General features: G+C 40.2%; 1 protein-coding gene across 14 annotated transcripts in view; it reads right to left on the bottom strand.

The window, feature by feature from the left end:
• LOC109700328 (cyclin-Y) overlaps positions 1 to 22,985 on the bottom strand; it is a 666,198-nt gene that overhangs the window by 248,414 nt on the left and 394,799 nt on the right. The window contains exon 2 of one of the 14 annotated variants that reach the window (XR_012442083.1): positions 2,748 to 2,822. The exons of the other annotated variants lie outside the window; for them this stretch is intronic. The gene's annotated coding sequence lies outside the window, so the exon portion shown is untranslated. The remainder of the gene's footprint in view (positions 1 to 2,747; positions 2,823 to 22,985) is intronic. 14 annotated transcript variants of the gene reach the window in all.

Here is a 22,985-nt window from a genome sequence, read left to right as displayed (position 1 = left end):
GGGACCAGGAACTAGAGAAAAGGTTAGATCAAAAAGAATTAACCTAGAAGGTAACACACATGCACAGGAAATTAATGTGAGTCAACTCCCTGTATAGCTATCCTTATCTCAACCAGCAAAAACCCTTGTTCCTTCCTATTATTGCTTATACTCTCTCTACAACAAAATTAGAGATAAGGGCAAAATAGTTTCTGCTGGGTATTGAGGGGGTAGGGGGGAGAGGGAGGGGGCGGAGTGGTTGGTAATGGAGGGGGTAGGTGCAGGGGGGAGAAATGACCCAAGCCTTGTATGCACATATGAATAATAAAATAATAATAAAGAAAATGATTGTGTGATTTGCAGTGTTCGCCAATTTCCACAGTGTAAATGCTGCCCACATGATGTCTGAAAAGAATTGTGTGCGGTGCAAAGACAGCTCCGCCACCAGTATATGCATGTTAGAAATGAGAAGGGGAGAGACTGGGAAAATTCGAAGCCTTTTCTGACCTAGAGACCTGGGCAGGGTAAGAAAGGGCAGGAAGCTAACTACAGTTCTTAAGCTTTATTGGGGGCATTCTGAGTTAGAGAAACCTGTAAGTTTCTTTGTAAAGATGTCCAGCAGGCAGCTGGATATGTGAGTTTTGAACACTACATAGAAAAATGTAGTTAGACATTATAGTTGACACAAAAGCCAGGAGGAGCTGTGCACAGATCAAAAAGACATCATGGTGAAGGACAGAAACCTGAAAAACACTAAAATCAAAGGGGTTAATTAACAGAGAAGCAGCACACTGAGCCATCTAGAAGGAACTTACAGAAAGGGAGAAATTTGCGGGCCAATTTGACAAAAGCCATTCACAGATAACCATTTTACTAAAAAGTAATTCATTAAAGTTGCCAAAATTATCTATTTTAAAAACCTACTTCTTTTAATTATCGGTAAACAACTGTTCATTAGATGGACTTGTTCTCAGCAAAGATAGGAAGCCAAAAGAGAAGATAGGAAAGCCAAAAGATAGGAAAGCAAAGATAGGAAGCCAAAAGAGAAGCTGTTTTCAGAAGCGGAGGAGTCAGGAGCAGCAAGTGCCCCAGGAATGGGCGTGGACTTCAGGAGGGAACTGTCCTCAGGTAACTTTACTCCTCACACTCCACAGAATGCCAGGAGACCAACAGAAAGAGAAGAAGCAGCTGTGTGCAGAAGCTGTCACTAAACATAGAAACAGAGAAGACCCAGACAGAGAGATCTGGTTCTTTTTCCTTTTGTTTATAACCTGTGAAACTCAAGTATGTTTACATGTTGAATTGAAAAACCCAGCGTTTAAGGAGAAGTTGAAGCAGAAAACAAGGGGCAGAGTAACCCATGGCCTGATGTTCCCCAAGAGGAAGGGAATAAGATTCAGAGCAAAGGGGAAGGAGAATGTCCCTAAGCTATTTCTGGTGCAATCCTTCTGTTTGGTCATTTCCTTTCTTCATGACAACCAAGGTATGTGTCATTCACCCAGAGGTTCCCATATAATTTCATATGAATCTTGTGAGAACATTTTCTGATTGATACTGGTCTATATACTGAACCAAACCTTAAAGCCAGCTAGTCTCATAGCTTGTTTTCACAGAACTATCCTTAAGTGTTTGTACAAAATTGTTTGGACCCTCATTTTTCATTGTCCTCATCTCATCCTCACTATCATTCTTCTTTCCTTGCAATATCCTACTCCTTTCACCAAGGAGAGATAGTGGAGTTTTTTTTGTTTGTTTGGTTTGGTTTTGGTATCTAATATATTCAAAACTTAACTTCACAAGTATGTGATGCCTGCACCGATTTACTTGTACTCTTAGAAACATTTCTTTTTCAGAAATGTGCCAAAGGCTTTCAAATCAAGTCAGTGGATGGCTTAAACATCACCAATATTACATCAGCATAATGCCTTGCCAAAACTGTTGCCTAATCATTATTAGTTACCAATTCGTGCATATGAATTTACTGTCTTAAACATATTTATCTGTTTTCTAGTTACTTTTGGATCTTTTCTAAATTAAAGCTTAGACTCTGCTCCAAGGATAGAATCATAAAATAATATCCTGGTCACAATGCCACCATATGTTATACTTTTCTACAGGTATAGTATGTGAAGATTTGTGTTCACTATATCGTGCAGCTTTGTCTTTCCTGTGTAGCTAGGAATCCGGGAACAATGAGATAAGCCAGGGGCTAAAAGGAAGAGAAAAACCCCTAGGAGAAACTTCACACACTTCTGGGACAAGACACAGGATCCTAGGATCCTTATGAATAAGCAAGTTAAGAAAAAGTTGTCAAAAAAGAAAACATCTACATCTAGCGTAGTTTCAATTCAGCTCTCAAGTGATAGTTAATAGTGCTTTCACTTACGGTTTGTATTTTTGTTTTCTTTTACTTAACTAACAAACATGTCTGACCTTTTGAGAATTTATGCAAATACCAATTCTTAAAGAGAAATTTCTGGCTCTTAGAGTAGAAACTCCTGCTATAGGACAGACAAAGAGATAATCCAGCTAACTGCCAAAATGAGACAGCTGCCCCCAGTGAGAAATTCTAAAATTATACCTCAGTACAAAAGAAAAACAAACAAACAAAAACCCCAAAGGGAATCACCATTAAGCAATATACTCTAGGGTCATTAAAGGATATTCAATTTTACATTGAAAACCAAATCTAGTGGGAAAGTCCATACTTGAGCTATCAATGTCAGGCTTTTTTTGTTTTTAAAGAAACAAATAAATTAGTAACCTACCGTCTGTCTGGGATTTACTGAGGAATATTGTGCTGGCCCGAGGATGGTCTGAAGGATTGAATTCCATGTTCAAATCTTTAAAGAAAGAAAAAATATTATATGAATAATCATTGATAATTAGTGAAAGCTAAGATTAATTTTCAATTTTTTCAACCTTAAATTGCTAATACTTTCAAGATTTGTAGAAATCTATAGTTATTATGTTAATAATTCTTTTGACTCAATTGAGAACACTGCTATTTAGAACTCTGAAAAAGCGATACACAAAAATTAGATGCTTACCTGGAGATCATTAGCCTAAAAAACTCCATTTTCCTTTTTTAAAGTCTGCTGTGCACCCAAGAGACTACGAAATGGAGCAAAGATATCACATGAAATCAAAGACGGCTACGCACTGCAACAAGTTTACATAAACCCCACAGCTCAGTAAGTGTAATTTCCTTGTCAAAAGTGATTAACACAGGGCATCCCCCCACCATGCTCTGCTTAGTTAACAATTATTTTGAAAGGTAGCATATGAAAGATAGACACTGCCTATCAACCATTTGAGGGCCTAACCTGGTCTGTGCATGTGTTCTGTTGATCCATTCATGTTTTTTAATTAGGCCAACAATAAAAAAATCAAGAGATTTCAAACACATATCACAAAGAAAAACAACCCTATTTCCAGCTTCTTTGGAGAGATTAGGTATTTGACAGCACCTGGCCCCTTCAGAGGGGACTTTTGACGTCACCTGCCCAGGCTCCAGTTTTCTCCCTTCCTAACGCTCAGTGACCCTTCTTCCTTTCCTGCCTTCCCAACCCAAGAGGCATTTGCTTCTGCAATCCCTGCCTTAGAATAATCTCCAAGGGTCAGAGACTTGTCAGTTTGATTAAATAACTTAGAATCCTGCCATACTAAGAGTTTTTCCAGTTTAAATTAAACAACAATAACCTGATGACAGAGGAAAAGAATGGCTGAACAGACCAGAAGAATCAAGTTAGGGGAGAAAAGAAAGAAGATGAAAGCCTCTGGAAAGTCAGCACAGTCTTCAAATTTGCTTATGGCATCACAGTAAAAACTATTTGAGGTTAAATTATTTCAATAAATTTGCAAAGAAATCTAATCAACTCCAATAAAAACAGATTGTGCCTATCCTTAACTTCAATAGTTTATCAAGTCAAAGAGAAAAGAAAACAAGAATTGTCATAAAGATACTGAAGACAACACATAATCTCTTATCCATGCAAAGACCTGGATGTGAGACAATGTCTGCACTTGCCTCCTGGCCTTTAGTTCCCAACCTCTAAGCAGAATTTGAGTAAAGAAACACATACTGAGTCTAAAACACATGCCACTTCAACTGACTGGTCCTTCTGATACTATGTAACTTCTATCAAAGTCACACCAGGGATTCACAGTTAAAGGCTTTGAGGGGTTTTAATGGAAAGAGAAAGGACAAGAAAGGCACAATTTTTCGAGCATTGCTAAACTATGAAAAGCTAGGCCAGAAATGTCTAGTGAAAGTGGCTGTCTGTGAAGGGATTTCCTGCTCAACTAGGATCTTGGATTTTTAAAAAAGTAATAATAGATGTGCTATTAAATTTTTTTGAGATCTATAACAGTAGATCTAGATGGTGAAATGCTATCTCACCATGAAGAATACTTTCTTGACATGGAAATAGATACACCATGTGTCCTTAGGTAAGGAAAGCAGTATGATAGCACTCTGAGCATATGCGTAGGCACAGAAAAATACATGCAAAAGAATATACATCGGCATTTGTATATACCAATTGAGGGGTTTTGTTTTGTTCTGCTCTGCTACTCTGTGTTTCTAAGTACTCTCATGCTTTTGATGGTTTGCTTTTTAAACCTCTGCAATTTAAAAAACGTATTTTAAAACAACCTATAAAAACAGATTATCTGGGTAGTGGACTATTTCTCTAGTCCATGCCAGCATTTCTAGGAGATGCCCTGGGAGAATCTCTCAGGAGAACTCCTCTCCTGCCTATGGCTGTTGGGTCCTTCCCCTGAAGTTAGTGGAGACTCACAGGTAGCCACTGAGATAAGACTCCTTACCAGCAATGTCCTCTTGCTATAGGAACTCATAACTACATGATCAGCTCAGAGGGACCCCCGAGAAAGTAGCCCTCTTCCTCCTGTGGCTGCCACTGTGTGTCTTCATTCTCCTGCTTTCTATAGAACTGGAAGGGGAAAAGGCCTACTTTTCCTTCTATTGGGAAACCAAGCAGCAGGATTTTTTATTAAACTTTCCCTATGAAAGATGCTCACCAAGTATGATACTAAGACAAGGACAAGGACTTGGCCTTTTGGGCCAAGTCATAATCCAGGTCTGGCCATAATACTCACTGTGTCACAGGTGGTTTCCAGATAGTTGCAGGCCTAGGTATCACCTCTACCCAGATGAGCTACTCAGATTAAGTCACATAGAATTCAGAGGGGAGCTTCAAGATTTCAAGATTAGGATCTGATGAACTAATAACATCTGACTTCAAAGGCTGCTGCTGTGATATATATACATATATATATATATATATATATATATATATATATATAAATAAAGCTTATATTATATACATAAACTTTATATATGTAATATTTATAATATATATAATGACATATATAATAGAAGATGCCTGCTATGTAAAGAGTGCCCCATAAATGGTGCTATTAAAAAGCATTATGCTAGCCAGGCAGAACTTGGGAGGCAGAGCCAGAAAGATCACTACTTCAAGCCCAGCCTGGGCTACATAGCAAGACCTGTCTTAATAAAACCAAGAGCTGCGGATGTAGCTCAGTGGTAGAGAGCTTACCTAACATGGACAAGGCCCTAGGTTCATCTTCAGCATGTGTGTGGGAGGGGGGCAAGCACCTAGCTCAGTGCTACAAAAATAAAACTGTCAATCCATATATGTCAGGGTTTCTTATTCCTGAAACAGATTTTCCTACCTCTTAAAAAGTAAGATAATTCAAAAACCAGCCTCTGAGAAGCAATAGAGAAAAAAAAGCAACTTTCAGGAATGTCACTGAATCCTTCAAATTGAATTCAACGTAATACTTGACCTACTCTGCTTCTTTACGATGATACCTATTTGACACACAGTCAAACTGAAGTACTATAAGAAGGTTGTTCTAAAGGTCTACTGCCAGGCTTTGAGGTGATGATGAGTATTGAACATTTGGTCACAGTGCTTCAGTCCATGTTTCAGCTGAGCTCAAGGTATGACAGGATCCTTTTATGCAAAACTGAAAGTAAACACCATGCTTGCTAATCAACGTAATTAAGCAGTAGTCTTCTATGCCAGGCAACCTAATTTCCTTCTGCCTTTTCCACATATGTCACAACAACAGTGATCCACAATTGCTCATTTCAGCTTTTAAACCAATACCAGATTTACTTACAGCTTTATATATGATCCAGGTAACAAAATAAAGGCAGGGAAAAGTGGGAGTCACTACCTGTCATGGTCAGGAAAACAGAAAAGTGCAGCCGGGCCTACAGCAGATTGGACAGAAGAAGAGACTCAAAAGACCATGTGCACAAAACCAGAATGTCCCACCTTCTACCTTCTTCTGCACTGCTGGCCTCCAAGTTGGTTACTGTTTCAAGAAATCATCCCCAAAAGATGGTCTGTCCATTTAGGTCTAGACAATGTCATGCATAGGGTCCAAATGATGTAACTAGGTTGTTCCTTGATAGATTTAGGAACTTCATGGCAAAAAGTCAAGCTTGATTTTGAAGCCAACTGATTAGCTGGCAATCCCAAGGTTCATCTCAGAAAACATGACTACGTCTATTTCCTGTCTTTAGACAAATATTTGACATGGTCAAAATCTCAAACTTTTAATTTCAATTTTAGGTAGCCACATTTCCACATCTGGGTCTGATCTGCAAGGCAATATGAAACTGACAAAGGAAGCATGTTAATTTGCTATCAGACCGGTTCCTTTTCTTTTTTTTTTAGTTACTATTGCCCCCTGCATACAAATAAGTGATTATTTCCATTTGTTAGTGTCAATGAGACTGAATCAAGAGTGTGATCTAGTTCAAGATAGAGCCACCAGGCAAGACCCAGCCCTAAAAGCCAGCATCAGCATCCCTATTTTTAACAGCCACTGTTGCTGTGGCAGCCAACTGCTGTTCCTGTGTTTCCAGTTAACTCTGAAGCTATCTCTTTCGCTCCTGCTGATTTCAAGCTTATTCGTCTGATTAGAACACACTTAGATATATTTATTTTCTGTTTTTGCTGTCAGCTACCTGTGTGCCTATGGGTGATCCGCATGTGTCTTTGTGAGTCTTGTCTCTCTGGGACCATATATCTATGTGTGTGGGACTCCAGGTCAGTCTCTGTTGATGGGTTCATGTCTGGCTTTTGGTTTTATGTCTTGTTCTGGGCACACATCTGACTCTCATTCATCTACTCTCTCTTTCCACCTGTTCCTACATCTCTCTTCCCTCCATCTCTTTTCTTCTCTTCATACCTGTCTACTTCTTCACTGCCTCCCTCAGCCTTCTCTCTGCACTATCTCTTTCTAACATGCTATCTTAACATGTGCAATATTCTCTCTTAAGAGGACCCAAAGAAGACAGAGAAAAGTTAAAACTAAAGACAGATTGTTTTGTCAATACAGCAGACAAGATGACCTAATAGCTCTCATACTATAAACATTTAGGAATATGAGGTAAGAATAGAAAACATCCTTTTAAATGCCTATGAGAAGATGGCAAGAAAGCAAGATGAATGACCTGAGACCTTAATCAAAGAGGTACAGAATTTTCCAGGAGGGGAAGGGCTATCCAGCTGTGCAAGCTGGTCTTGGGTTTCAACTATTGTGATACACAGCCTGGTTTACACCTGTTATCCTGTCATAACAACTAATTCAATCCTTTTACACTTAGAAGTGCCTTGATTTGGAAATCACCTGGCTTTAATATTCATGCAGAACAGGATGTATGACAGGGATTGGAACTGACACTTTTATATACAGCTGGAAATTTTAAGTGCTATAATCTCTGTAAAAAACTAAATCAGAAAAAAAAATCATCTATGAACTCAGATGAAAATGAGGCCAAAAAAAGAAAATGAGTCCAAGTCTGAGATGGGGACTAGTCTCCCAACCCCCCAATAACTGGTTATCATTGGTCTGTCTATATCTCCACCATGGATTTTGGCACTCAACTCTTGTTTCCACAAGAAAAGTAGAAACTTACACCAACCTGGTCACATGCCAGTGGACACCTACAGGGTGTTATAACCTGGCAAAATGAATGTAAACCACACTGGAGAAGCCTGCTTCTCAGAACTCCACCAGATCATACTCTCTAAAGATAGCTCACTATCCAAAATGGCAAGACACAGAAGACCACCCATTACCAATTTGAGTCAAGAGACTCAAACACTAAGAACATGAGCTAACAGAGCAATTGAATAAAGACCATAATCTAAATATGTGCACAATGGTTAAACACATGAAGAAATAAAAATAAAGGAAAAAGTACTCTGAAAAAAGAAGTTTTAAAATGTGTGTTCATATATACATATGGCAATATGTATATATGTACACACATACACAAACACATATTACTAAAACTAAATATTTATGTCTCTTCCCCCAAAATTCCTACTGTTAAATCCTAACCCCCAATATGATGGTATATCTCTGGGAGGCAATCAATGCAGAGTGGGATTAGCACCCTCATAAAATAAGACCCCAGAGAGCTCCCTTGCCCCTTTTGCCATGTGAGGTTATAGCAAGATTAGAGTCACCTACGAACCAGGATGCAGACCCTCACCAAACAAATTCTGTCAACACCTTGATGTTGGACTTGGATCTTACTGTGAGAAATGAGTCACTATTGTTTAGAATCCACCCAGTCTATGGTACTCTGTTATAGCAGCCTGACTAAGATTATGTACCTTGTAGAAATACAAAGAATGGTCACTGAAATTTAAAATTCAACACACGGAGTAAAATGCAGATAAGACACACTTAAAACACAGATCTTAGGAAATCACTCAAAATGACACACAGAGATATGTTATACTACACAGAATGGAGTAAGTCCAGCTAATTCTATAACCAAAAATACATAATATAAAAACTAATATATAATCTACATTCTATAACCATTCAGGATGGAAAACTCAGCAAACCACTTTAAGCTGATAAATGCTATTTGCCAAAAACCTACAGCCAAACTCATACCTAGTAACGAAAGATCAGTTACATCCTCATTAATTCAAGAACAAAACTTTATTCATCATGGTGTAAGAGATCCTAGTGGATGCAACAGGACAAGTAAAAACACCACAAATAGAATTTACTGGATTGGAATGAAACAAATGTATTATTCATATATAATTATCTACACAGAAAATACAAGGGGCTTAAAAAAATCTATTTATACTAAACACGAGGCAAATGCACAGACAGAACTCAACTTCTTCCCTTTATTTCAACAGCAGTGTTCAAGGAAAGGAGCAGGGCCATCTATTTACTGGGGTGCTCAGGAATATGAGGAGATATATTTGGGTGTGACAATGACAAGTGGTGGCTGTATGTCTGTACCACTGGCCCACAGAGTTAGAAACTGCTCATGATACCAATAGGAAATTCATGGAGAAACACTATGACCTACAGCAATTAGCAATCAGCAAATGTAATAATGACAATATATAAAAAAACTCCACTTTAAAATATTCCATTTATAAAGCAACAAACCACAAAAAACTATCCTAAAATTTAACAGAAGATGTGTAAGACCTTAAACAAAGAACTATAAAATTTTGCAAACAAGTGATCTATATTCTGCATATCTACAAACTCATATACACATGTATGTGTTATTCACTTACACATACATCCTTATTCAGTATCACACTATACTTGTGCTAGGCTTCATGCTGTCCACTGAGCAGGGGACACAAGAGTGAACCCAAGAGGCAACACTCCTGCTCATAGAAGAGAAAATCCAAGTGTTTGAAAGTTTGAAGATTATTACTCTGGCTGGTCACAGTTCATATTACAAACTAATTATTTCATTTAAAAACTTGAAATTCAGGTGTGCCTTTCCCAGGATCCCTACTTGGATCCCAACATTGCTCCCCTTTGAGTATTTTAATGATTATTATGACAGGCCAGGCAAGGAAAACCATTTAAAAAAGGTTATGAAAAGTCACTAAGGGTGAGAGGAGACATAAGAACAAAAATATAAATTCCAGCACCTGTTCACTTCTATACTACATTTGTGGAAACACAGGTACAAGACACAACCATTACATCCAAGGTGTTGGGGACACACTCATTGTCTACTCACTGGCATACTAACTGGGTCATGATGGCCTGTTCTGCCTGATGGGCGTTTGCCATTTCCCTCTACCTTACACTTTCTACTCCAGTGACACACATCCACAACACAATACTCTTTCTCATCAGCTGGGCCACACCCTCCCCTCAGCACAGAACAGCTTCCTCCAGGTTGGGTCCTGCTCCTACTCAAGTCTCAAGCCAACTCTTATGCCCTGAAAGCTTTGTCCACTCACCCAGGCTCAATTTCCTGCCTCCTCCACTCCCAACAGCTTACCACACACCTGTGTTCTGCCAAGTTGCTTATGTCCCCATAGCCACTGTTTTGAATGCACTTGTCCCAGTCTCACCGTAGAAAGGACTCAGTGAGAGAGCTCAAATGTCTTCTATAAACCACTAAGACAAACATGGGTGGCACATAGATGTTTCAGATGCAGTTCCTGCTCTCCATTTTTACACACATACACATACATAGTGCATTTTTTATTTAGAGGAACTTGCTCAGAGTTGGAGGATAGCCAAGGCACATGATAAACAGAGAAAAGCTAATTAGGGGACAATCAGTAAAAATATTAGACTGGATAGTTAAGGAAGAAAAACCACAGAAAAGAAAAGCAGGAAGATCTACTCAGACCACACTGTATAAAAAGCCTTGAGTGCCAGACAAGAAGTTATACTTTTCCTGTGGACAAAGAGGGTTAAGCCACTGATGATGTTTCAACAATTCAAATTTGACTGCCAGTGTTTATATTTAGAACTATATACAATGAAATGAAAATATCTGAAGGTGAAATGACAAATTTAAATTCAGAAAAAGCAGAAAGTAAAATCATGCATCAGAGAAATATACATCACAGTCTCACTGGGTCTGTGATGACCAGAAAGGCAATGCAAGTTAAAGCTAGAGGAACTCATGGATTACACAAAGGCTGAGCATGGTCATCATCCACTGGAGGAACCATCCTAAGACAGGGAGAGCACTTAACTCTATCAGGTGGACAGCCCATACTCAGTAACAATGAACAAACAAGCCAAATAGTAGAAATAATAACAACAACAAAAAAGAACCATAAGAAAAGTATTCAACTTAAGGAAAGAAAAAAGAAGAGAAAGGAAGAGAGAAGAAAAAGAAAACCCAGCCATGAACTCAAATGCACATGAACTCAAAGAGGAACAATCTCCTAGTAATCAGACTCTCCTAAGAAGCATGAATTAGCACTAACAACTAAAACACAAAAATACCACCTGGATTACTGAGATTTTAATACCAGGCAAATGACTAAGTCTTTTAACTACTGGACAATGCTGATGAACTCTGCTAGTACAGACCCTAAAAAGGATCTGAGATGACACTCTAAAAGCTAAAAAAAGAGATACAAGTCCCCTATCATTATCTAATTCAACAGTCAACAACTGGGGAGTCAACTTGGTTAGGCACTGTGTACAAGAACTACAGGAATGAAAGGCGCACTGGGACCCAGAGTTTAAAGTCTGGTAGTGTAAGGCAGCAAGTCAGCTACAGTAACAAGTATTTTGCAAGGGGAAGTACTATGGGAAGAGAACCAGGCAGGGAGCTGAGGCTTGCTGAAGAACAAGTTAGTTAACTAGGCCAAAGGGAGGAGATGAAGTGCATTAGAGGCAAGGAATCATTACATCAAACACAGCCAGGTTTAAAAGTTTTTAAAGGAGCACCCAGGACCTTTAAGACACATTGCAAGAGAGAAGAAATGCTACAAAAGAGTTCATGAGAGGGTTTGGATTTTCTCTCAAGAGCACAGGGGAGTGCCTGAAGGAGCAGAAGGACAGAACCAAAACACACTTAGGAAAAATCACTACAGCTGCACAATGAGGGAAAACGAATGAACCAAAGGAGGACAACACTGGAAAGCAGGATGTCAGTCCAGGGGACAGAGTGACCATAACACAGATAGGAAGGGGGTTAAAAGGAGTAGATGGATTTGAAGGCATTACAGAAGGAACCGGATGCACCTGGTAAGTGACAAGAGGTGGAACAGGAGGACAAAGAAGCAAAGAAGGATGACAACATATGGCTCACAATGGGGCCATGTGCAGAGATAAGGCATGGAAGTGGGAGCCTGGAAGACCTGGTTCCAGGGTGGATACACTGCTGGGAAAATAACGGTCTGTTACTCCAATTAGACCACATGCTCTTATAGTTGTGCCAAATGCCTACAATAGCCCTCTTTCCCACTTCTAGAACCTTTTCCTCCAGTCTAAACAAAACAACTTGGTAGGAGCAGTCTCCTGCACCTTCTGTCTGCCCACCATGCACTCTGCAGCCTGTAATGATGGCCAGTTATGACCTTCATGCCACTGATTCTCAGGGGAGGCAGTCAATGTCAGATTTTACTTCCCAAATCAGGCTCACAGCTGTTCTTTTCAAGCAAAGTATTTATCATTTGTTTATGTCCTTCAAATGCTGAAGGAGCTTTTGATTTGGAGGGAAGGGCCTTTTCTTTACAAGTGTTGCCAAAATTAATAATGAGGTTTTTTAAAAAACTATTTTAATAAATATTTTTATAGTTCTGTTGTTAATATGCTTCCCAAGGTGTTGGACACGACGTCATTTGTTATCAAACTGCAATCTCCCAGTTTCACTGATGTTTGCTTCCTTTCTAAACTTGGTGCTGCCAGGGTTTTATTACAGTAGCTGAAGGTAATAACACTTGGCTAACATATGCTTACCTAGAACCCTACCACAAACATCACTGATGCCTGCTCTCAAAGGTGCAATAATTGACACACACAGACAGGTGCTTTGCAGTCTACTCTGGGCCACCTGAGTTAGCCTGCTATTTCAGTAATAACTGAGAGGAAAGTAATGTTTACTAAGGATCTACCATGTCCCAGGCATCTGATAGATCTATTTAATCCTCACAGACAACCTCTGAAATAGACCTCAACCCTATTTAACAGAGGTCCAGAAAAGGGAAATAAAAGTCAGACACCTCACTGACAACAGAACTTCGGCTCTGTGAGTGTACAATCCTAGCTGAATCTCTCTAATGAAAGAAGTCACTTAGAAGCCATGACGAATCAGAACCAGCTCTGCCAAAACACAGTACTAAGGAGGTAAATCTTAACTTTTAATGTACAGAAATCCCACATTTACCTTCAGTTATAGATTCCAACCATGTCTTTGAAATTGGCGTTTTTTGTATCCATTTCCCCCCAAACATTTATAACTAAGGCACAATGTAAGATCCACAATTAAGATCCTGGAGGTATAAAAATGCCACTCCTTTCTTCTGTCTTCCATTGAACAAACAGTAGAGCAATTCAGGGGCGCTTGATAAAGGAGCCCCTTCTGACAAGTGCACACAAACCACACTGCAGTCTTGGGCATGACGTGCATGAGCTGCTGAGGGAAAGGGGGAATGACTGGTGTTTCTGATCTGGAATGGTGGGCAACTTTTCAATCCATCATCATCCCCACTGTTCTGAAAAGACCTCTCCATCCCCTTACCTTGAGAGGCTAGCACAAACAGCCTCTGCAACCCATGTAAATGCACCAAATGCAGCAGGCAACTAAAGGTTACGGCAGAGAAGTATCTTACTTTCTACATTTCTGAAAGTTAATCTGCTTTCTGTTATGTTCAGAACAAGGCTTGTCTTGGTTCCTAGCCTCAAGGTAGTCCCATAGTCCAGTTCATCAGAATCCTGGTTTTCAGGGATTAAAATCCCTTCAGGGACCATCAGATCAGAATGGCAAATACAGAGGTACTAAATGGGAGGAATCGCAATGGGGGAAAATGTGGGAACAAAGAAGTGAACAAAATATCTACCCACAATGCCATGGTCCGTCTACTGCTGGCAAAGCAGCTCTAATGCCACTCCTAAAAAAACCATTCAAACCAGCTCCACTTAGCATGACTGCAAAAAAACACTGTGTACATGCACAAGTAGCATGCTGTTATTTTAGTGAAAAACGCCCATTACATTATGATAATATTCAATCGAAATTCCAATTCAGTCCACTTTCAGAATCTTATTATTGAGATACAAACACTTGATTTTTCTGGTTAGGATCAAACCCCAGTACTAAGTTCTGGCCTCTCTTTAAAGCAAACGCCTTGAATTTGGAGATTGTGCGCCACTGTGAAGTGTGCGGCACTGTGAAGTGTGTAAGGTGAGGGGAAAGGACTGGGGGTATGCTGGGGATAAAAAGAAAAGGAAAATTCAGTCCACCGAGAGAAGTGGGATTTTTCTTCTTCTGAGTTTTGTTTGTTGTTTATTTTGAGACAGGTCTCACTCTGTAGAACAGGCCAATCCTCCTGCCTTAGCTCCCAAATGCTGGGATTCCAAGTGTGTACCACCATGCCCAGCTTCTACTATAAAATTTTCTTATGCAGACTGACTAAGTAACATAAGGTACAACACAAAACCTTTAAGTAGACTTTTTGTTTGGGGGAAGGGTTTGGTACTGGAATTTGAACTCAGGGGCTCACCAATGAGTCATACCCCCAGTCCTTTCGCTTTACTTATCTTTCAAATAGGGTCTAGCTTTTTTTTGCCCAGGTTCAGACTTAGGCCAAGATTCTTCTACTTCTGCCTCTTGTGGTTGGGATTATAGATGTGAGCACAGCACTCAGTCTAAGTAGACCTTTTAAAAGCCCATACCTACCACAAATAATATGTAACACCAAAAAGAAGGCAAGAAAAGCAGCTTTAGGATCGAATTCTCATCAAGTTATCCTAAGTGTTCCGAAGACCCAAAGGATGACTCTAAAATAAGGTGCTTGGTTAACTAGCAACAGGCAAAGATTCTTAGCCAAATTTTTCTCGGGCTTCTGAACCTTCTCTTAGGCCCACATGCACGTTCTTATAAAAACCCAGTTTTAGCAAAGAGTCAGTGTAAGTAAGACACATGTGCCCCACTCCCTTACCCTTCCCACCCCCCCACCCCTGTATCTGATTACCTTTTGAGGCAGGCTAGAAGTAAGAAAAGTTGGGGGCTCATGTAGGTTGCCTGGGGATGGACCAGACCATCCTCACCTGGCTGGGGACCGCCCATGTCCCTCCGCACTCATTCATTATTGGGTGGGAACCTCCTGGACCTGCCCTCCTGTGAAATAGTGTAGGTTTTAAAGGCACCTGAAAAAGAAAAGCACTCTCTCTCTACCAGCAGACTCCACCTGCGCCCTCTGTGCCCTCGACTTCTTCTTCCCTTCCCTCACCTGATTCCCTTTTCTCAATAAAGCTATCCTACCTCACCCCATCCATGTGCTCTGCTTGGATTTTCCCATTTGAAACACAAAAACCAGGATCTTCTGATCACAGACTACACAAACACCGTTAACACTTTGATTCTGTTTGGTTCCTCATTCTCAACCAACCTCCTATTTTGTCTGATCACCCTGGCCTGACTGCCCTCAGCAAGAATACTGTTATAGTTAGGTTAGGTAGAAACCCCCTTGCCCCAAATGTTTACTCTTAACCATTTTCTGTCCACAACCCCTCAACTTGCTCCCAAGCTGTGGATTCTCACTTACCCATGCTCTACTCAGAGCTGCATAAAATCTCTCTCCTCTACTACAAAATCCCATTACCACAGTCCTCCCTACAGAGATGGTCCTGAATAAGGTCTCCCTTACTGTGCTTTAACAAGTGTCAATGAGTAAATTTTTTTCTTTGACACAACCAAGCCTCAGGTACGGGTGTTAAAGGTGTCACCTTTTAGATTCCCTGATTCTTGTTTCCATAACCAGGAGACCATCAGCCAATTCTCCCTGATGGGCCTTGATTGCTGCCCAGGCCCCAAGTTCAGTACTTCAGGTTGGCTCAGTTCACAAGCAGTCCCACCCACCCCTTCCTGCTGATTCTCTCTCCTCAGGCTCCCTCTTTCCTTAATGATAAGGCAGTATCTGGGCCCAGATTCCACATACTTGTTCCTGTGATAGCAAATACTGCTCCCTGTTCAAATTAACAGAGCCTTGTACATAATGCATGCTCTATAAATGAAACAAGTGAACCCAAACTGGTGAAGTGAGGAAATAGCTAAATAAGGAACACTTTGATATTGTCCATGTCCCATTACTGTGATACCACATGAAACTTTAGAAAACTTTATGTAGCAGAATGGATAAAGCAACAAATATGGATTATTTCCTCTGAGATTCTGCTAAAGGTATCTTCTTTTTCTCTTCCATATGTTTAAATTCTATTATAATAGCGATAGTTTGATACGTCTCAAGTGGATGCTATATGCCAGGCACAGTACCAGACTTTTTCACTTACATTAAATCCAATTGTCCACAAAACTTTGGAAATTGTTGTAATTATCTTCACTGTTAACATTACTGGGGATATAGGGTCATCTCAGAGATGTCACAGAACATCCCAATGCTTAAGCAGCTGCCAAGAGGTAAGGAGATTCTAGATTCTAAGCCAGAGACATCAAGGAGATCTGCCTGAGGCAAAGTACCATTACACAATGCTACTAAATCAATGGTCGTGCCAATTTAGGCATGCAAAGATTCTAGAATGGTTAACGTCTCCTGCTCTTCCACAGGCATGTGACAGAGGACTTCATAGATTTTGTTTCTTCATTTCCAGGCTGTCTGATGCTATACCAATATGTATTTATTCCAGTCAATAATCCACTGCCCTCCCCCTCTAAATCAGGAACTGGGAGAAGAGTTAGCTATGCCTTCTAGACCTGGTATGAAGTGCCTCCCCCCATACAGTATGTGATACAATAAGAGCTCCAGACAGGGGCTGTCTTATTAAGTAATGGCTGTATTAATTATTTACCTGTCCCTCAGTCTCCAAGCAAATCACAGTAACACAAGTGGAGCAGCTCAATAAGGGACTAAACTAGTGAAGAGGCAAGGTCTGGCTGGCTTCATCTTCACAGCCCCTCTATTTGACCAGAAGTAGTTCTGTCTAACATGGTGCAGCTTTATCATATCACTTTCCACACACCCTTGTAAAACATGGACCTGCCTTGTTGAAATGCTCTGTGTCCTCACTCCTCAACACCTTTGGAAGAGATTCTGCAACTTCCAGAGACAACTCCAGTCCTAGGAGCCCTCCCTCTTCACTGTGTCTGGATTCAACTGTGGAATCCCCCCTGAGAAAATTCCATTTTGCTCTACACTCTTCTGAACTAAAACTTTATTTTACAGAGCATGATGGGGTTCCCCTCATGTGCTAAGCGTAGTTTTTTTCTCTTCAGTATGACTTGACTATGAGGTCCTCAGGTGACTAAAGCAATTTCCGTTTTTCGGGTTTGGTTTTTCCTCCCCTCTTGTCTACTGCCAACACTCTCCCATCTCCATTTTCTGTTTTCATCAATAGGGTTGAGAAAGGAAGTTGTTTAGCTCATTTACAACCTAAGGCAAAGAGGAAGCTTGAGGGGTGCATCTGGGGAAGGAGTCAGGTAGTGGATCCCCCTCAGCCTTAGGAGGAATTCTGAAGGGGAAAAGCCCTTGTGAGAATGATACACACTGCTAGAGCACTGGGGTAGGAGGATGATGGCCCTTGGTCTTACTCTCCACACAGTACCTGTGCTCTAGACAGCTGAGGCTACAAAGGGAAAAGTAAGTAAGGCTATGGTTTTGCTTGTCTTTTGCCCTTCATCTCCTCCCCAACTAAAACGGAATCTCTGAGGGAAGGGACTTTTCTCTCGTTTGTTCAAACTGAAGCCTCAGGGCCTAGAACAGGGTCTGACAAATAGTCTTGGTCTGCTGGCTAGGCTACAGTGTGAACGTTAAGGTGCCACCCCAACCCCAGATTTTCAGTTAAGTATTTGCTGAATGAGGAATGAATCTAATTTAAAAATCCCCCTCTATAATGAACAAACATTCACAGTCCAGAATCTTTGACATCTTCTATGTGGGCTGGAACAGATCAATTCAGAAGACATTTCTGACAAATTATCTCAAGAAAGGTTCATTCTGCCCTTGAAAGAGAGAGGGGTAGTACCATGTCAACAAAGTAGCAGAGTATAGGATCAACGACTCTGAGGGGGTACTGCTGGGTGGCTGCACCGTGACATCCTCAAAATACTTCCTACAGTAAAGTAGGAAGTACACAGAAACCACCCCCAAGAAAACACGAAACACTGTTTTAGGGAGGCAGGAAGGCACCGCTTCCAATTTTCCTTTAAACAAAGAAACATGTCCTACTCTATACCATCCCCAACAAAAAGAGAAAAGGAAAGCAAGAAAAGAAATCACACAGTTGAAAATAGCAGAAGGAAAGAAGCCCAAAAAGGAAATAACTCATATTTCTGCATTTATGATTTCCTGGTAGGAGAATTTTTTTTGTTGGTGGTACTGGGGTTTGAACTCAGGGCTTCAAACTTGCTAGGCAGGTACTCTATCACTTGAGCCATGCCTCCAGCCCCCTATTGTAAGAGAATTTTAAAATAAAGTTTTAATATATATTATAATAAAATAAGCACACAGGATTCAATATGACAATGAAATATAGATTTGCCTTATGATCCAGTTACATTAGATTTCTAAGCATATCAGAAGAAACTGAAAAGTGAGGCCTCCCTGGGCTGAGGTCTGGCATTCAGAGGAAAGGACTGTAGGGAGACACCCAGTAAAGGCCTGTGACAGAGAGCCCATCCAGGCCAATAGATGGGAAGAAATCACATCTTTGATTCCTAACAATTGAATTCAGTTGTATGAGCAAGTGACAGAATGACCTGTCAGTACTTTACTCACTTTCAGATCTAATATGTAACTTAAATTTTAAAAAGAAAAAGAAAGTGAGAGCTAGAATTAATTTCTTACCTTATTGTGTATCTACAAAATGTTGCATTTCAAACATTCTGATTCTGGGGAAAGCAGAAAGGAAGAGAATACCAAAGCCTCTAATGGTCAGCTTTCACACAAGGAAATGAGATATCTAACTAAAGATAAAATTTGAGATGCAATTACCAAGGCAGAGCTGCTCTGAATTTAATCAGTATGTCCAGCTTTGGAAAGATGTGCAACAGGCAGAAACCAGATAGATAAGATTTGCACTCAGAAAAGCTACACTGAAGCACATCTGCAATCCCAGCTATTCAGCAGGAAAAAAAAAAAAAAAAAAAAAAAAAAGGGCTGGGGACATGGCTCAAGTGGTAGCATGTTCAAAGTCCTGAATTCAATTTCCAGTACCACTAAAAAACAACAACAAAAAAAACCCTACAATGGATGACTGAAATAAATGTGCTTCAGAATTCTGCCATCAAAGATCTGCGGCCCAGTTTAATAAAACATGAATTAAGATAATCACAACAATAAAAACAACACTGTTTAAACAATCCATCTTTTTTTTAAGACCGAATCAATAATAAGGCAATTAGTCCAACACAATAGAGGCTCCATTCTAATTCTTTTCTGTTCCACTTGAGTGCCCAAAAGGCAGGTATGGCTCAAGTGGTACTGCCTAAGAAGCAGCAATGCAAGAAGGGTCACTTGCCCAGGACAAAAGTCACTAAGGAAGTACTCCAGGCAAGCTCACCAGCTGAGCCTCACCGTGCCCAGCTTAAATGACAGTGGTCTTGAGAACAGAAGCATGTCTTCCCATTTTGGGGGTGGAGAGAGAGGAGGCAGGGCCCCCTGGTAGATTCCTCATACTAGAGAATGGGAGGGGAAATCTGAATTTATTCTGTTGTTTTCCTACTGCAATCTGCCAAATTTGGTGAATTTTGATTCTGAAGGCAATACCCTTCTTGGCATTCCAAGAAATCCAAGAAAATACCATACCTCCTACTTTCTATTTCTAAATCCTAGTCAATTATATGTCTATGTTGAAACTAGAAAATGATGCTTGTTTGTCTGATATAATGAACTTGCCCTCTAAGAACAGAAATGTTAGCAGAGACTAGCTTGGATTTCAGTGATGTTTTCAACTGGTATGGAAAGGAAGTATTTTCTTCCTTAATTAGAAAAGTCCAGGAGAGTTCATTCTAATGCAGCCCTTCAATGTTTACTGCATCCATGCAGGAAAGTTTTCAGCTATGGCAGGCCTCCTGAAAACCTTCTAGGTGAAATGGCTCTTGCCACCTGTTATTCTCTGTTGGCCACCTATATGTGACAAGATACATCAAGTCACTGGTCTGTAGTAAGTTATACCAGCTCCCTGCAAGGGCAGGCTCTGGTTTTACTTTTACCCTGGCAGATCCACTTTGGAAAGGGGAACAATTCAGCAAGAAAGTCAAGGTAGACCATTGCCAGAGTACACACCCCATCTCTAGATTCAGAAACTTGGTGACCATGAGGGGGCTGAGCTTTCTTTTGCTACCCTGCACTACGCACACACCACCTCCTCCCTGCCCACTGCACACAGTATGCTGGCCAGTTAAAGTCAAAGAGCAAGAAGAAGCCCTGAGATTTGGAAGGCCCACTCAAAGCTATCAGGTTTAGGTTTTTTTTAACTGATTCTTCAAGCGGCTACAGAAAATGCCCCTCTGTGACTGACAATTTGCTTTCCACTTTGAACTCTCCTCTACTTATGATCAGGTGCCACTCTAAGGAGCAAAAGCCACATTTCCAAGGTGTTTTGCCTCTCTTATTATGCCATAGCTTCTCTGTGGGTCTTCACAGTTCATAAAGGTGAAGTCCATTTTAGCCTTCAGTGAACCTACAGTTAACTCAAGTGGCTAAGTACTTCCTATAGACTAGGTGACGGTGTGCCCTCCAGGACAACCCAAGCTGAAATGGCTTCTCTGCTGCCAAGTGTAAAGGCTCCAGACCGTTAGACTGTAAAACATGGTGTTAAAACCTTGAACCTAGGAGGTCCCCCAGAGGTGGCCAAGTCTGAACTTGACCACTTACAGCTGCATGCCCTTGGGCAAGGCACTTAACTTCCTTATGCCTCAGCTCTTGCCAGGATGAAAAGACTGCAGGATTCTCACCACATACAGAAAAAGTAAAAGTAGTGTGAGGGGGAAGGACATGGGTCCCACTGAACTCTTATACAGTAGAATGCAGTATTGTTCAAACTGTAAATTGGACCCTTTAGAAGATTATGAATTGAATTTTGAGGACTGTGGCTTATCTTTTAAAATTTTAAAACAAAGTAGGAAAGTTCAGGACATAATGAGCAATATAGATTGCATAGATATTATTTTGTGTTTATCAATATGAAAGACAGACTGTAATTCGTATATAAGATATGTTTTTTCTTGTTTTGGGTCTCAGTTTAAAAAAAAAAAAAAAAGACCAGAGAGCCATAAGTAGAGGGGTAAAACACCAGGGTGGACACTGGAGGAATTTCAGCTTCTCTTCAGTGGACACTGAAAAATGCCAGCTTCTCTTTCCCTTACTGACTGAAATCATTTAAAGTGTCTAACCACTTGAGAGAAGAAAATAACCGCAAACAGTCCAAAATAAGCCTATCAAATTCAACCCAACTAGGCATCCAATCAGCAGCTTTTGCTAATTCAAATACAAGTATCGTACACTTGACATATAGTAATTTTATAGACTGCATCTGAAACTCTGAGTCACAAATTGCACTCATGGGATTCTACCCTACTTAAGAAAGTTAATGTGTTATTTGTAATTGGAAAAAGAAAACAGTAAATAATCTAATATGTCCAGAAATAAGAGACTGAAACCTAGGTGACATTTTACTACATGGATGCTATGTGTAGCTATAAATAATTCTGACAGTTCCATACATTTGTAACTGGAGAAATATCTCTGATTATCACATAAAGTGAAAAAGAAAATTTTACATGCAGAGTCACCATGATGACATTTATATAGAGTTGGGGAGTTAAGTTTGTATTGTTTTGGTAGTAGTTTTTCTTTGGAGTGGGGAGGCAATGGTACTAGGGTTTGATCTCAGGGTCATAGGCTTGCTAGCAGGTACTCTACCACGTCCACACCCTTTTAGATTTAGCTATTTTTCCTATAGGGTTTCACATATTTGCCCCAGGGCTGGCCTCACATCAATACCACAATCCTCCTACCTACTGTCTCTGTCATATCTGGGAACACAGGTGCATGCCCACATCCAGCCTCTTGGTTGAGATGGGGTCTTAATAACTTTTTGCAGGGACTGTCCTGAACCAAGACCCTCCCAATCTCCTCCTCCTAAGTACCTGGGATTGCAGGTGTGAGCCACTGTACCCAGCCCGTTACTAGTGTTTTTGTACAAAATTCAAGTTTAAAAGTACTAGAAGAAATTATACCTAAATGTTCGTAACAGTTTTCTTTGTATGAAGCAAACAAAGGAGCTTTATTCCTTTATCTTTACTTTTCTGTATTTTCCAATTTGTCTCTAATAGGCAGACAGTAGTCAACCACTGTAAGTCTAGCACAGTTAGATATTATGAGACAAAGGAAAAAAATCATCACAAAACTTTGATTACAGCATCTAGTACAAACTGTTATATTTTATTATTAGTTATCATACTTAACCTTAAGTTAAATCTCATTGAGGTACGTGTGACAATATATATAGGGTCTCATCCTATATATCCTAAAACTAGGCATCCACTGGGGGTCCTGTAAGTATCCTCTATACAGAAGGGGGGACAACTGTATTTCACATTCAAAACACAGAGAATGATATAACAACTTTTCTTTTAAAGTATACTTATACCACACAGTTTTTAAAAGTAAAATTCCAAAGAATTTATTCCAAAATGATAGAAATTTCAGAAATCAAAAGGAACTTTACACTGTGAAATAGGAAAACAAACATCAAATATTAAACAAGTAGAGGTCAGGCATGGTGGTGCACATCTGTAATCCCAGCTACTGGGACAAGGGGCAGAGACAGAAGGACGACAGTTCAATGCCAGTGGGAACAAAAGTTACCACAAGACAATATCCAGAAAAGAAAAAAACAAAAACAAAAAAAGGGGGTGGGAGGTGGCTAGGAGTGTAGCTCAAATGGTAGAGTGCTGCCTTGCAAGCTTGCAGCCCTGACTTCAATTCCCAGTACCAATG

Source organism: Castor canadensis, chromosome 15, assembly GCF_047511655.1.
Source record: "Castor canadensis chromosome 15, mCasCan1.hap1v2, whole genome shotgun sequence".
Taxonomy (NCBI): Eukaryota; Metazoa; Chordata; class Mammalia; order Rodentia; family Castoridae; genus Castor; species Castor canadensis.
This window is presented reverse-complemented; position numbering and strand designations above follow the sequence as displayed.